At 43.9% G+C, this 13,617-nt stretch overlaps 1 protein-coding gene across 3 annotated transcripts in view; it reads right to left on the reverse strand.

Moving 5' to 3' along the window:
• Positions 1–13,617, reverse strand: part of CALN1 (calneuron 1) — a 467,864-nt gene that overhangs the window by 316,321 nt on the left and 137,926 nt on the right. The window lies entirely within an intron of this gene.

Raw genomic sequence — 13,617 nt, forward strand, 5'->3', positions numbered from 1 at the left:
GGACTCTCAACCACTGCGCCACCAGGGAAGCCCCAAATTCGTAATTTTTTACACATTGTTGAGAAAATAAAATTCACCCTAGTGGTGGATCTGGAAATGTCAGGTTTCACTTGTTCGTAAACATTTCAGAGAAATTAAATGATTATACATTCAGAGACTTCTAGAAGTATTGCATAAATACATTTGAAATTAAAAAAGAAAAAAAAAACAACCTAACTGGCTCTCAATTACTGCCAGTAAAATGATACCAAGGTTAGCAAGGACATTTGAAATCCGTAGACATTCCCAACGGAAATGGAAATAATTCTAGAACATACAACATACTTCTAATCCTTCTCTCTAGCCTTTATTTACTGACCCAAGATCACTATGAGTGACCACTGTCCTGTCTCCGTGTACCGTACATGATCTTCTCAGGAGCTACTGCAGTCTTGAATTCTGTCTTACTGAATGGAACCAGGACATTCTAAAGGTTAAATCTCCTTGCTCAGGACTACTGACATAGAAGACACAAGAGACGGGCTGAACCTTTTTGGAATGCTGAAAGAGAGCCTAAAGTTCCTTTTTGAAGAAATCTCTGATTTTAGTCATAGAGACCTTGACTTTTCATCACTGCATTCCCAGCGCCTGGCGGGGATACTCAGTAAATCTCCACTGGATACTAATAACATGGTAGGGTAAAGACCTCTCAAGTCTGATTATATTGAAATTCTGGGAACTGGTTTCAGATTATTTCAATTTAAAGAGACTCAATGAGTCCACAAACATGTATTAAGTCCTTACCACGTGCAAGGCTCTGCTGCAAACTCTATGAGAGATTCAAAAATAAGTGTGTTCCTACCCTCCAGCTTACAGTCTAGTAAAGTATTCTAGAGAAACTAAGACATACCAAAAACACCAACAACAAAATTTGTTATTGTGATATAAGTCAGGTATAAGTCAAGTTACAGCACAGAGAATGAATTCCATCTAGCTGGGGGCAGGGTTTGGAGGTTTTATAGAAGAGGTGGCAATTGAAAGAGAAATAGGTCTGTGAGGATCCCAGATGATAAAGGATGAGCAGAAAGGGCGGCCTAGACAGAGGAAACATGTTTATAAGCAGGTTGGAGATTGAAAGATGTAGTTTTCCTGTACTATCGATTGACAAAGGGAGGATCCCACATGCCGCAGAGCAACTAAGCCTGTGCGCCACAACTACTGAGCCTGCTCTGTTGAGTCCGCCAGCCACAACTACTGAACCCACGCACCTAGAGCCCGTGCTCCGCAACAAGAGAAGCCACCCGGACCAGGGCTTGAACCTGTGTTCCCTGCATGGGCAGGCAGATTCTTAACCACTGCGCCACCGGGGAAGCCCAGAACATGTTTTTATAAAAGACAAATCGTGATTATCATGCCCCTTTTACAGGTGTGGCAGCTTAGTCCACCAGTAGACATCTGTATTAGTTTCTTATTGCTGCTGTAACAAATAACCACAAATTTATTCTCGTACAGTGCTGGAGGTCAGAATTCCTAAAGTCAAGGTGTGAGGAGGGCTGCATTCCTTCTAGAGGCTCTAGGGGGTAATCTGTCTCTTTGCATTTTCCAGCTTCTAGCGACTGCCTGCATTCTTCCGTTTGTGGCCCCTTCCTCCATCTCCAAAGCCAACAGCACGGCATCTTCCAATCTTTCTCTCTCTCTGCTTCCATCCTCACATCCTTTCTGACTCTGACCCTCCTGCCTCCCTCTTACAAGAACCCTTATGATTACATTGTTCCCACCCGGATAATCCAAGATCATTAGTGTAATCACATCTGTAATGTACCATTTGCCATGTAAAGTAACATATTCACAGGGACCAGGAATAAGGACATGGGCATATTTGGGGGGATGTTATTCAACCTACCACAAGACTAGGTAAATTTCAATCTGAAATTTTTTTTTCAAACATATAATCTCAATCACATTTTGAGAATCAGAGTAGACTATCATAGATTACATTTTTGTTGCTGTGAAAGGCATTTTCAAAAGACTGTTTTAAGTTTTAGGGTGTTCCAAGATACAAGAGAAAGGTAAAAATTTTAATTTTTTTTAATCAAGAAGATGAAAGGAAAGCTAGGTAAAATAATGAGCAATCACATAAGCAGTGGTAGATCACAGATTCCTTCATTAAAGAAATATTGGGAGACCACATGGCTTGTGCCAAAAAGCAACTAGGAATCCTATAGTTCCAAGTGACCTGATTAGACAGGGACATGCGGGTTCATCATTCTGCCCAGTGCCTCTCCTGAGTGGGGACGGACTCAGACCACTGCTGCCTGGCTCAGTGTCACTGCGGCTGAAACTCCAACGGACTCGCCAGCCGTGCGACACCAGCTGCGAGCCACGGAGGTGCCATCTTCCTGTACAAAGCGCCAGACACAGACCAGCGCACATCCCATGAAACCATCACCCTAACCCTACAGAGAGGCCACCCAAGCACATCCACCTCCTCTGTCGGGTCTAGAAGTCAAGAGCCTGACCAAGGTTGCCCGCTTAATTCCTGGTAAAGGCAGAACCAGCCCAGAGTGTACACCTTCCCCCCAGTAGCCATCGACACATCCACAGAATCTTCGACAGCTGAATAAACCTTCAATGAGCCTTGCTGGCCCTGTGAAGATCCCTCCTTGAACTCAGACTCTTCTCCACAATTTCCAACAGTCCTCATCCCAAATCTTTCCTCTCCCCTCCAGCTCCATCCCACTCTCTCTGCCACTCCCTCCTCCAATTTAACGACGAAATTCTGTCCAAAGGCACTCAGTTTTCTTTTTCCCTATCCACTGATTCCTCCCCTCAAAAAATGAGCTTATCAGAAAGAGAAAGACAAATACCATATGATACCACTTATATGTGGCATCTAAAATAGGACACAGATGAACTTATTTACGAAACAGAAACAGACTCACAGACATAGAGAACAGACTTGTGGTTGCCAGGGGGGATGGGAGGTGGGGAAGGGATGGATTGGGAGTTTGGGGTTAGCAGATGCAAACTATTATATATAGAATGGATAAACAACGAAGTCCTACTCTAGAGCACAGGGAACTATATTCAATATCCTGTAACAAACCATAATGGAAAAGAATATGAAAAAGAATATATATACATATAACTGAATCACTTTGCTGTACAGCAGAAATTAACACAACATTGTAAAACAACTATACTTGAATAAAATCAATTTTTTAATTTAGAAATGAGCTTATCCTCTGAATAAGTATTATGAGAGGCTAACCACCATTAAAGGTTAACACTGGGAGCTTGGGAGTCAGACAGCCTGTGTCTTTGACCTGGCTTGTCCTCACTAGCTGTGTGACCTTGAGGCAGTGACCTAACCTCTCTGTGCTTCAGTGTCCTCACCTGGAAATGAGAATCATAACAGCAAGGCCTTGGCAGAGCAGTGGTGAGAACTGAATGAGAGGGATGTAGGGTGCGCAGTGGGGCTCCGGAGCCTGCACTCTTAACCAGTCAACACATCGAATTCACAACTTCAGCTTTTATAATATTTCTCATGTAGGCATTAGCTCTACATAACCGGTACCTCGGTTCTCATAACTTTCCTGTGTTAGGCAAGATGTAAGTCTGAGATAATGATCCCCATTTTACTGGGATACAAACTGAAGCTCACGAAGCCTCTGGGCCTTCTCACGGACGTGCTATCTTTTTTGCCCACTGCAGAATCTCGCTACGAGGTTTTTCTCATCCAGTTTCCTTAGCCTGACAATGGACAATTTTATAGCTGCCTTCTCTATAAATTTCTGGGTTTGGGGGAAGGAGAGTTGTTTGGGGGGTTTTTTTGGTTTAGAATTTGCTCAGGACTGGATCAAATTTGGGGAGAACGCAAAGAACATGATTGTGAGAATGGACTGGATTTGTCTCTGCCGGGCAACCTGTGAAGGCCATGAAGGTACAATGTGATGTGTGAGTGCCCTGCCCCGGGTCTGCTGTCTGCTGTCCCCACTCATCAGCCTCCCAAGTGACTTCTAGCCATGCCGAGCACACACACTGAGGCACTTTCTCTATGAAGACAAATGTGTTTTGCCGTGAATAGGCAATGCTTTTGAGCCAAAGGACATATTCTAATCAAAAACTATCATCAGAGGCTTGGAGGAAAACATGGTCTTTCTACTGTTTTATGTGTGTGGGGGGTGTGTGTGTGTGGCGGGGGGAAGGGACAGCCTATTTCTGAGCTCACAGCAGTGACAGGGCCACAGATCAAACTGAAGCCATTAGCACATACCTTTATGTTTTTTCTCACTTAAATATTCTTTAAAGAGAGATATACTGAACGGATGGATACATTTCAAGATTTAACAACTCATGGGGACATTATTACTGTTGCATTCGATCGCAGCCTTTATCGCCTCTAGGCTTCAAGAAAGACATTCCATCTTGAAGAGTTCTTGCCTTAATCATTGGCAAACTGGCCCTGGTCACACCTAGACGATGAGGAAATACACCCTGGGCCCTTCAAACCTGGGTATTACCCGAATCTCCAGTACCCCTACCTGGGCAACCTCTCTCCTGCAGCAGAACCAATGTGTGTCTGAGGTTCAAAGAAAGGGAAGGAGAAAGTGAGAGCTGGATGACGGAGCAGAGTGACCCTACCGGGTGACGGTGACGGTGCTGAGCGACAGAAACAGCCTAGTGTATGTATGCAATAAACACTCAGTAATCGTGGACCCCTCTCCCCTGCATGCCCAGGCCCATAACATCAGCAAAATGTTGAACTGCAATTCCGTACAGGGCTTCCCTGGTGGCGCAGTGGTGGAGAGTCCGCCTGCCGATGCGGGGGACGCGGGTTCGTGCCCCGGTCCGGGAGGATCCCACGTGCCGCGGAGCGGCTGGGCCCGTGAGCCGTGGCCGCTGAGCCTGCGCGTCCGGAGCCTGTGCTCCGCAAGGGGAGGGGCCACAACGGTGAGAGGCCCGCGTACCGCAAAGAAAAATAATAAAATAAATAAATAAATAATTCCGTACAACCATGACGTCATGTCAGAGGTGGAAGGAACCCTGTGGTCTGAGGAGTTCCAGAGGTTCTCTGGAAAAGGTTCAGGGTCAAGTCCAGAACCTGGGCCCTCAGCACCCCTCCCCCCCCCACACACACACACCTGAAAAAGATGGAAAGGTGACCAAATGTCAGATTCACATAGGAGACTTAGTTTTGTCCTCTTCCTTTCAAACATCCTTCACCCTTTCTAATTTTGTTCAATCCACTTTTGAATTGGCTGGATAGAAGAAAGAGAAAAGAAATTCAGAATTTCCCTATAGTCCGTCTCCTTCCCCACAGCCTGCCAAGCAAGAATACTAAAAGCCCCTGCCGAGCACACTGCCATACACCAGGAATCGTGCTACTTGCTCTTCCCACGAGGTGGGAACTATATGACACCATTTTATAGATGAGGACAAGAAGATGTGTATGTAAAACTTGCCCGAGGGCAAGAGATAATAAATGACAGGTCTAGGATTTGAACCAAGTTCAGGCTAACACCAGAACCCCTGGAATTCGCCACTGCAGGCAAGAAGTCAAGCTTTTTTTTTTTTTTTGGCCACACTTTGTGGCATGTGGGATCTTAGTTCACCAACCAGGGGTCGAACCTGTGCCCCCTGCACTGGAAGCACGGAATCCTAACCACTGGACCGCCAGGGAAGTCCCAAGAAGTCAAGCTCTTTATCCTTGGCCTGATGGTGGCCTGGGGAAGCCCTCATTAGAGGTGAGTGACCTTTGGAGTAACACAGTCTATGTGTAGGTCTATTTAGCAGAGAAAACTAGAGCGGATTTCTATGATACCCTAAAAAAGAGATTTCTGTGGCCGGGAGCCAGCATAAACTTCTTAGAAAATCTAAGACAGCTGATGAGTTTTAGGCAAGTTTCTCCCTTAAAGAGTTTGAAAGAGTGGGGCACCATCAATCAATAAGGCAAATTCACTGAACACAAATAGGTGACCTATTTTTTAACACAAAGAGTACTTCCGATAGAGGATTTTCACTTTCGAGCATATGAAGGGTATTATATCCTTCACAGTCCTAGGGGACTAACCATGGCATATAAAGCACAGTTAAAGGGTCTGAACAAGCTTAGCTAGAGAAGTGGTCCATCCCAATCCCCCAGTCACCAGTGATCACCAGTGACCAACTGTGGTCCACGGAATGCACAGCTGTTGGGCCTTGGGGTTTGGTCTTTGCCCCTCTTTCCTTTAATCCGTCACTTCAATATAATGAAGATTCCAAAATCTTTATCTCCAGGCTAATGAGTCCCAGAATTCAATATTCAAGGGCCCCGTTGACCATCTCTAGTGGGATGACCTTCAGTTCTTTTTTTAAAGATTTTTATCGGAGTATAGTTGATTCACAATGTTGTGTTAGTTTCTGCTGTGCAGCAAAGTGAATCGGTTATACGTATACATATATCAACTCTTTTTTTTAAGAGTCTTCCCCCATATAGGTCATTACACCAGAAATAGATGGTGCCTCTGAAGGGTTCTTAAAGGAAGTAGCATCAAATCATGATCAGTCACGCACTTGAAATGCTCAGGAGTTTTTACAGCCCCAGTACGTGCCGGCTAAGAAATTGCACTTGGTGGTCTGAGACGAAGCACCAGGGAGGTGCAGGAAACAGTGAATTCTCAGGTGTGGTCCCCGTGACTCCCCTTCCCCACCTGAGCACCAGATGGCAGAGAGACTAAGCTCTATAAGATCTCCTACAAACTGCTTAGAGGCATCAGACCAAGAATTTTAGGACCCATGCTTCCTAAGATGCTTCTAGGCAGAGATGTTAAATTGCCACCCAGATGGTGGAGGTGAGCTATGTATCCTGAGGCTCATTTTACTGGATACCAGCAGAGTAATAACCAGCAAAGCCAACTGGCACCAGGCTGAGAACCAGCCCTATGCCTGCGCATGAAAATGGTAGCACATTCCCTAGGCCAGCATGACTTTAGGTCCTGGGGTCATTTGTTTTAGCAGCTTTATGGGGTGCCGGGGCGGGGCGGGACACACTACAGTTTTTTCACTATCACCACAAAACTTCAGTGTTACAAACAAACCATTAATACTGAAGGTTGATGTCTATAGTTTGGAAGAAACATTAAAACAAAAATAGCCTTGAATTTTAAGCAAATAAGGTTAGGGGAACCCTGGGAGAGTGAGAAAAAGCCAGCAAAGGGAACACAACAGGAAACAGGGACAGAAGCTACATCCAGCAAAACCTATGGCTGGGCTCTTCCATTTCCAGAAAGCATCACTATTCCAACACAACCAGTTCAAAGAGGAAGGAATGGAAGACTTCTTTCCAATGTGTTGAACTCAAAGAGCTGATCATGTCCCCTTCTAAAAGGGAGTGGGTTCTGGTCATCTGGCCATGATTTCGGCCTTCCTATCTACCATCACCACCTCTGCTCCAACCCATGGAATAAGTCGTGTGAGATATTTTTAAAAAGGAAATTTATGAGCATGTTCATTCCTGATCCTTGGAAGCGTCACAGTGAGGAGCCGGAAAGCCTGAATTTTCAACCATCCGCAGAAGTTTCCCACATCTGGTTCTATCTCTCAGGACAACCCAAGGTTTGGAAGTCAGTGTCATTGGGTCCTTTTCCTCCCCTTTGACAACTCAGGCTCGTACTTTCACTCCAACGAGGACAAGGTCTTTGCAAGGTAAAGGTCTGAAGTTAAGGTCGGGAAAGATGTCCTTATGGGCTTAGACACAGAGAATCATGGTGGGGTCCCCAGATTCTTCCACATTGAAAGGTCTTTCCAATTAGGGGCATTCACCTCCTGAAGTGAGCCTGTCCTGACATAGGATACTGACTAGTGTTTTGCTTTTTCCTCTAAGGAGCCAATTTGCCCCAAGGTGGAAGTAATAATCCTTTGTCTGGATGTGTCTTGTCATTACTGTGGTGATCATCATCATCGTCGTCGTCATAACAACAATAATAGCAACAATTACTATTACTACTACTGTTACTATTTATTGGGCACTTACTACATACCATATACAATAGTAACTCACTCTGCGTATATTACCTCATATTATCCCTTTGAAGTATATACTGTTACCCACATTGTACATGCGAGAAAACCAAAACTCATGGAGCATCTGACTCTAAATGCCACGCATCATCAACCATGTTTCACTGCCAGATACATCATCCCAATTCCACTCTCATTATAGAATGAATAATCGGGAACAATTAGCTCACTTTGGGACAAACTTCTCTTATCAGAGGACCTGGCATTCATTTATTCAACAAGTATTTCTGAGCAGTCACTATGTGTCTAAACGTTCACTATGTTTGCTCACAGCGATGAATATAGTGTAACTGGGTGCTGCCCTCATAATGAAACAAACCCAGCAAAAGTTAATGTCCTCCTGGAGGCATTTTGGGTCTCTGCCATCCAGCCTTCCCTGCTGGCTCCACCCTTTTCTGCCCCTGCTGAAACTCTTCCTTTCACATTTCAATGGATGAATGTGAAATAGAGTCATATATGTATTAGAAAAAGGACAAACTTCCCAATGCTTTGAAATCACAGATCCATCACTTCTAATTCTCTACAATAATACTTCCTCCTCAAAAATAGTTATAGCGGAAGATTCTTAAAAGTAGCATTATATGTAAGACACTAATTTAAAAATGGGAAAATAGGTTTAAAGGTTGGATTACTTGTCTGTGGTCATACAGCTGCTGATCCGGTGGGTTTGGGTTCAGCTGTGAGTGCCCAGAGAAACAAAACAGAAGTCAATTTCTCTCTGTTCCACTATCCTCAGGCACCCAGGATCCTTCCAGCTCACCACTCTGCCATCTTTGTCTTCATGGTGTCAGATGAAGACATTCCCACTCCAGTAATAAGAAAGAGGAAAGGATAAAGAAGAGGCAAAGTGCACCAAAGTTGCCCAATGTCACTTTGGCTTACATCTCATTGGCCAGAACTTACTAATATGGCCACACTTAGCTCTTAAGGAGACTGGGAAATGTAGTCTTTATTCTAGCACCCACTTGCCCAGCTAAAATTTCTTCTACTAAAAGGAAGAAACGATATTGGAGAAGAGCTAACCAGCCCTGTTGCAACTGCTAAGTAGTGTAACTGGAATAGTCCCAGATCTGTGGAACTCCAGAGACCCTACTCTGTCAGGTAGGCTTTAATTCCTTTTTATAGCAATGACCTTCGGTCCTCTCTTCTTTACTGCATAAAGAAATTGCTAAGTATGACTTTAGAACTTTCTGTAACATTTCATTAGCTTTCAATTCAACAGCTAGAAGCCATCTCCAAGCTAATTTGTATGTTCTTTGGTGGCTTTAAAATACACCTGCTAATGCTTTGATATTCATCCCTTCAGAAATGAAGCCTAATTCCACTTACCTTAAGTATAAGCTCCATTTAGTGACTCACTTTTAGCGAATGTATGTGGCAGAAGTGACAATATGTGACGTCTGAGACAAGATCATAAAATGATCATTCATTCTAGGAAAAGCCAAATCCCATGTCATGAAGTCGCTCAAGCAGTCCTAGGGGGAGGCCCTCATGGAAAGAACTGAGGCCTCCAGCCAACAGCCCTGGGAGTGAGTTTGGATAGATTCCCCAGCCACAGCCAAGCCTTCAGATGACTGCAATCCCAGTAAGTGTCCTGACTGCAACCTTTTGAAAGACACTTGGCCAGACCAGCCATCTTTGCCACTCCCGGATTCTTGATCCACAGAAACTGTGAGATCAAAATGTTTTTTGTTCTAAACCAGTAAGTTTGGGAGTAATTTGTCACACAGCAATACAACAATATAGGTCTCAATGTGAATTCAGTGTTCTTCTGGCTTGAGAATTAGAGAAAGTAGAAATGACCACCTTGATAGAGAAAACCCATGTTTTAAATGGCTGTGTACTAGCTCATCACCTGCTTTTAAATGGTTTGGAGCAGTGTTTGGATGAGATGCTCCGGATGCCACTGTGAAGAGGAAAGACGAGTGAGCCATCCCTGCTAGAACATATTGCTAATATCACATCCCTCAGTAGTCCCAGGAAACAGCTGAACCTGCTGCTGGCCAATTACTACCAGGAGAAAACAGCTCAGTATCAACGAAGCCAACATCAAAATGATGAGTTTTGGCAAACTCTCTTCAGTATCCAGATGGATAATGCAGAAGAATTCGACTCAACAGGTTAACTTATTCTGTTATTTGGGAAAGCACTGTGGAGCTTAATTACCTTAGCAGCTCTATGAGGATGCATTTCTGTTGAAAGCTGAAGGTTCCACAGGAAGAATATCAAGGTTATTTTATGACAGAGATGAATTGCTGCTAACTCCTGTTCCACAGATATCCCAAGTCAAAGGTCATGCTTTATGATGTAGGTCCTTCATATAGGACCTACGTGAAGGGAAGGAACTACATGTAGGAAACTTTTATACCAAGACATCACTTCTTCCTACTATCTCAAGCAGGGTTCTTAGGAGGGGAAACCAGAGAAACATGTCCTACAGGGGGTACTTAGCATTATCCGCTGGGAAGCCTTTTTAAACTACCATCTGCCCTCCTCTTTCTATATCTGGAGTCGAAGATTAGCACCTAGTCCTTCACTGAGAATCACCACCATCAAAAGGCACCATTACTAGGGAAAAAAGGTTTTAAAAAACCTTCAGAAATTAGAGGTTGAGAAAAAGCTGAAAGCCACCAGCATCTTTGAAATAACAATACAAAATGTTTGTATGTTGGGTGTTTTTATTATGAGCCAAAGGGCTCCTATTTAAAATACAAATGAGAAGACTATTCTTTCAATAGGATCCTTGAAGGTTGTCATTGGAATAAGGTATGTTACCTTTTTTGCCCCAACCAATTGGAAGCCTGGAGCTAAATTTAATGCTCATTCACACTAAATGTATTAGTGCTAGGGACTGTCATATTTTTTTCTTCCTCTTGGTATATGGATTTTTATTTCCTATTTCTATTCTGACAGCCTTTGCAGTTTGTGTTTCTTCTTTTATCATATGATGTCTCCATCACTTTGGGAAGCAGGCAGCATACAAATTACCAATGAGGAAAATGAAAGTGGCAGGGGTGGTACTCGGGTTTCCTTCTTGGCCACAGCTATCAAAACACATTTTCAGATCAAGACGACTTAGACAAATGTCCCTTTAAGGAGTGGGCCCTTAGAAGCAGCTGCCATCAGAGAAATCCCTCCTTGGCTCTGCTAACAAAGCTTCACAACTCACCACAAAAGACTTGCCCTCTCAAGGCTCAAAGGCAGGTCAAGCCTCCAGGAGGAAAGTACCCAGGTAGATAAAAGACCAGGGTTGTAAGGCTAATTCCCAGCTCCGGAGCAGAGCTGTCTATCTGGCACTCCCACTCCCGTTGGATGATGTGGCACATTGTGTAGGTTTTATCGCCTCCTCTAGAGGAGAGAACTTTGAGCCATCAGCCTTCTCAGATAAGAGTTGAGAGCTTCTCTTCTTGTGACAGTAACGTTTCTGCCTTCTTAAAACCCCACTTGAAAAGCCCGTAGAGGGAAGCATCTCAAAAAAGGCTAGTAGGGTGTGCCTCTGAGATTTCTAAATCAACCAGCACAAGTAGAGGAGAAAGAAAAAAGGGTGGGGGGAGGCTTCTTGACAAGAAAATATATGATGTACCAGACAAGTGGGGGTGGAGAGGGGCTCTTCAGAGCTCAGAGCACAGGAGGCAGTCCCCCTTCCAGCATGAACTCAAGCCCATCACCAGCCTTTTCTGGGTTGCTGCGCACCTCTGCTCTCCGTGAGAAACACACTGGGCTCACACAGAGCTTTAAAAATATCTCTCCACCCACTGAAAGTTTGATTAATCAGCCAAGTTCTCACCCAGGTGTCACAGTGGTGGCAGTGATATATATGATAGTGACATGAGGGTGCAGGCAAGGCACAAAGGGTCTTACTTAGCAGGTGGGAGGATTCAGAACATAGAACTTAAAAAGCACGAGCTCTGAAGCCAGGTGGTAGGCTGCATCCCCGTTCCAACACATGCTAGTTAGGCGACCTTGGACAAGGTTAGTTAATGTCTCCCTTTTCCACATTTGCAAAAATGGGGTTAATAATAGCACCTGCATCCGAGCATTATTGAGAGGGTTAAACGAGTTAATTCATCTCATGCACTTTGAACAGTTCCTGGAACATAGTAAACATTCAATAAACAGCTGTGACGATGAAGAGGAGGATGACGACAACTGACAATGTTGAAACTTACAATATGGATAGGTCTTTCCCAGGTAGATAGAACATTCCTGAAAGAAGCAACTGAAACGAAGGCAGGGAAGCAGGAGAGATTGTGAGGCAGCAGGAAATGACCTAGAAGGCAAGTAGGGAGTTGAAGCAGACAAAATGAAAGGTCCAGGCCACACAGGGCTTCATATGCTCTGACACAGAGATGCGCTATAGCTAACACAGCTATAGGCTATGGAGAGCCATTTCAGAACGATAGGCAGAAGTGAAGTGTTAAAGTGCTATGATGGTTGAAAATTACTTTTAACTGGTTCAGGTAAAAAACAAATTACTAATAATAAGCTTTTGCTGTGACAAAGTAACTGGTTTGAGAATAACCCTCCCACCGTGTACCTGAACAAAATACATAAAGCAACTGTTTGCAGGCCATAAACAACCGGCAGCACAAGGCTACAATAGCAGGGCAAGAGGAAATTCACATGGTGAGCCCCATGTTCACATGTTCACCCTGGCCCTCTGCCCAGGGACAATTTCCCAAGCACAGTTCTTACATTGGGGTAGTGGAAGGGGCTGGAACCTGTAGGGTCAGGCAGCAGAGGGAAGAAAAGTATGCAGAGAGGGGGCTTTGGAAACCTGCGTGGGGGTCCCTTATAAATACTTGGCTGAAGGTTGGACAACCCAAGTGCAAATTGAGATTAAACCAGACTTACCAGGAAGCAGCTGCTATGAGGCTGAGAATGGAAGACAGATGCTAGAATTTAAGCATCCCTAGGGGACGTCTGAAGAACCTCATTAATACCCCAGGCATCCAGACACTAGAAAGACACATCTTAAGAGTAAGGGACACACTCAGAAGGCCTACATAAGACCCACCTGAACAAAACCTAAAACCAAGCCCTGACAAGATCCACAAGAGAGACAGAGTTTGGAGGCTGAGTCCCTGCCAAGCTAGAGGGGCTTGCGAGTCACCTTGGGATTTCCAAAGATCTACCCTAACATAAAATAAAACAAAATTGAACCAACAGAAGTTTAAGGTGGTAGGCTAGTAACTGAACTACCTGTTAGAATAGAAAATCAGCCCTCTTCAAAGAAAGCTAACAGAACACAGAGTCGATACAACATAGCATTCAAAATGTTCAGCGTACAGTCAAATATTAACAGGTGTGCAAAGAAACAAGAAAACTTGACTATAATCTAAAAGAGACAACAGAAATCAACCCACAGATGATCTAGAGCCTAGATGATGGGTTTAATACCTAGACTTTAAAGAGCTACTATAGATTTAGGAAAATATGTCCAAAGAATTAAAGAAAAATATCATTTAAATGAGTAAACAGAGTATTTCAGCAGAGAGATGGAAACTATAAAAAAGAACCAAATTAAAATTCTAGAACTGAAAAAATTGTGCGTGTGTGTTGAGAAAAAGGGAAAGA

The sequence above is a fragment of the Lipotes vexillifer genome, unplaced genomic scaffold (genome assembly GCF_000442215.2).
Source record: "Lipotes vexillifer unplaced genomic scaffold, Lipotes_vexillifer_v1.1 scaffold128, whole genome shotgun sequence".
Classification (NCBI taxonomy): Eukaryota; Metazoa; Chordata; class Mammalia; order Artiodactyla; family Lipotidae; genus Lipotes; species Lipotes vexillifer.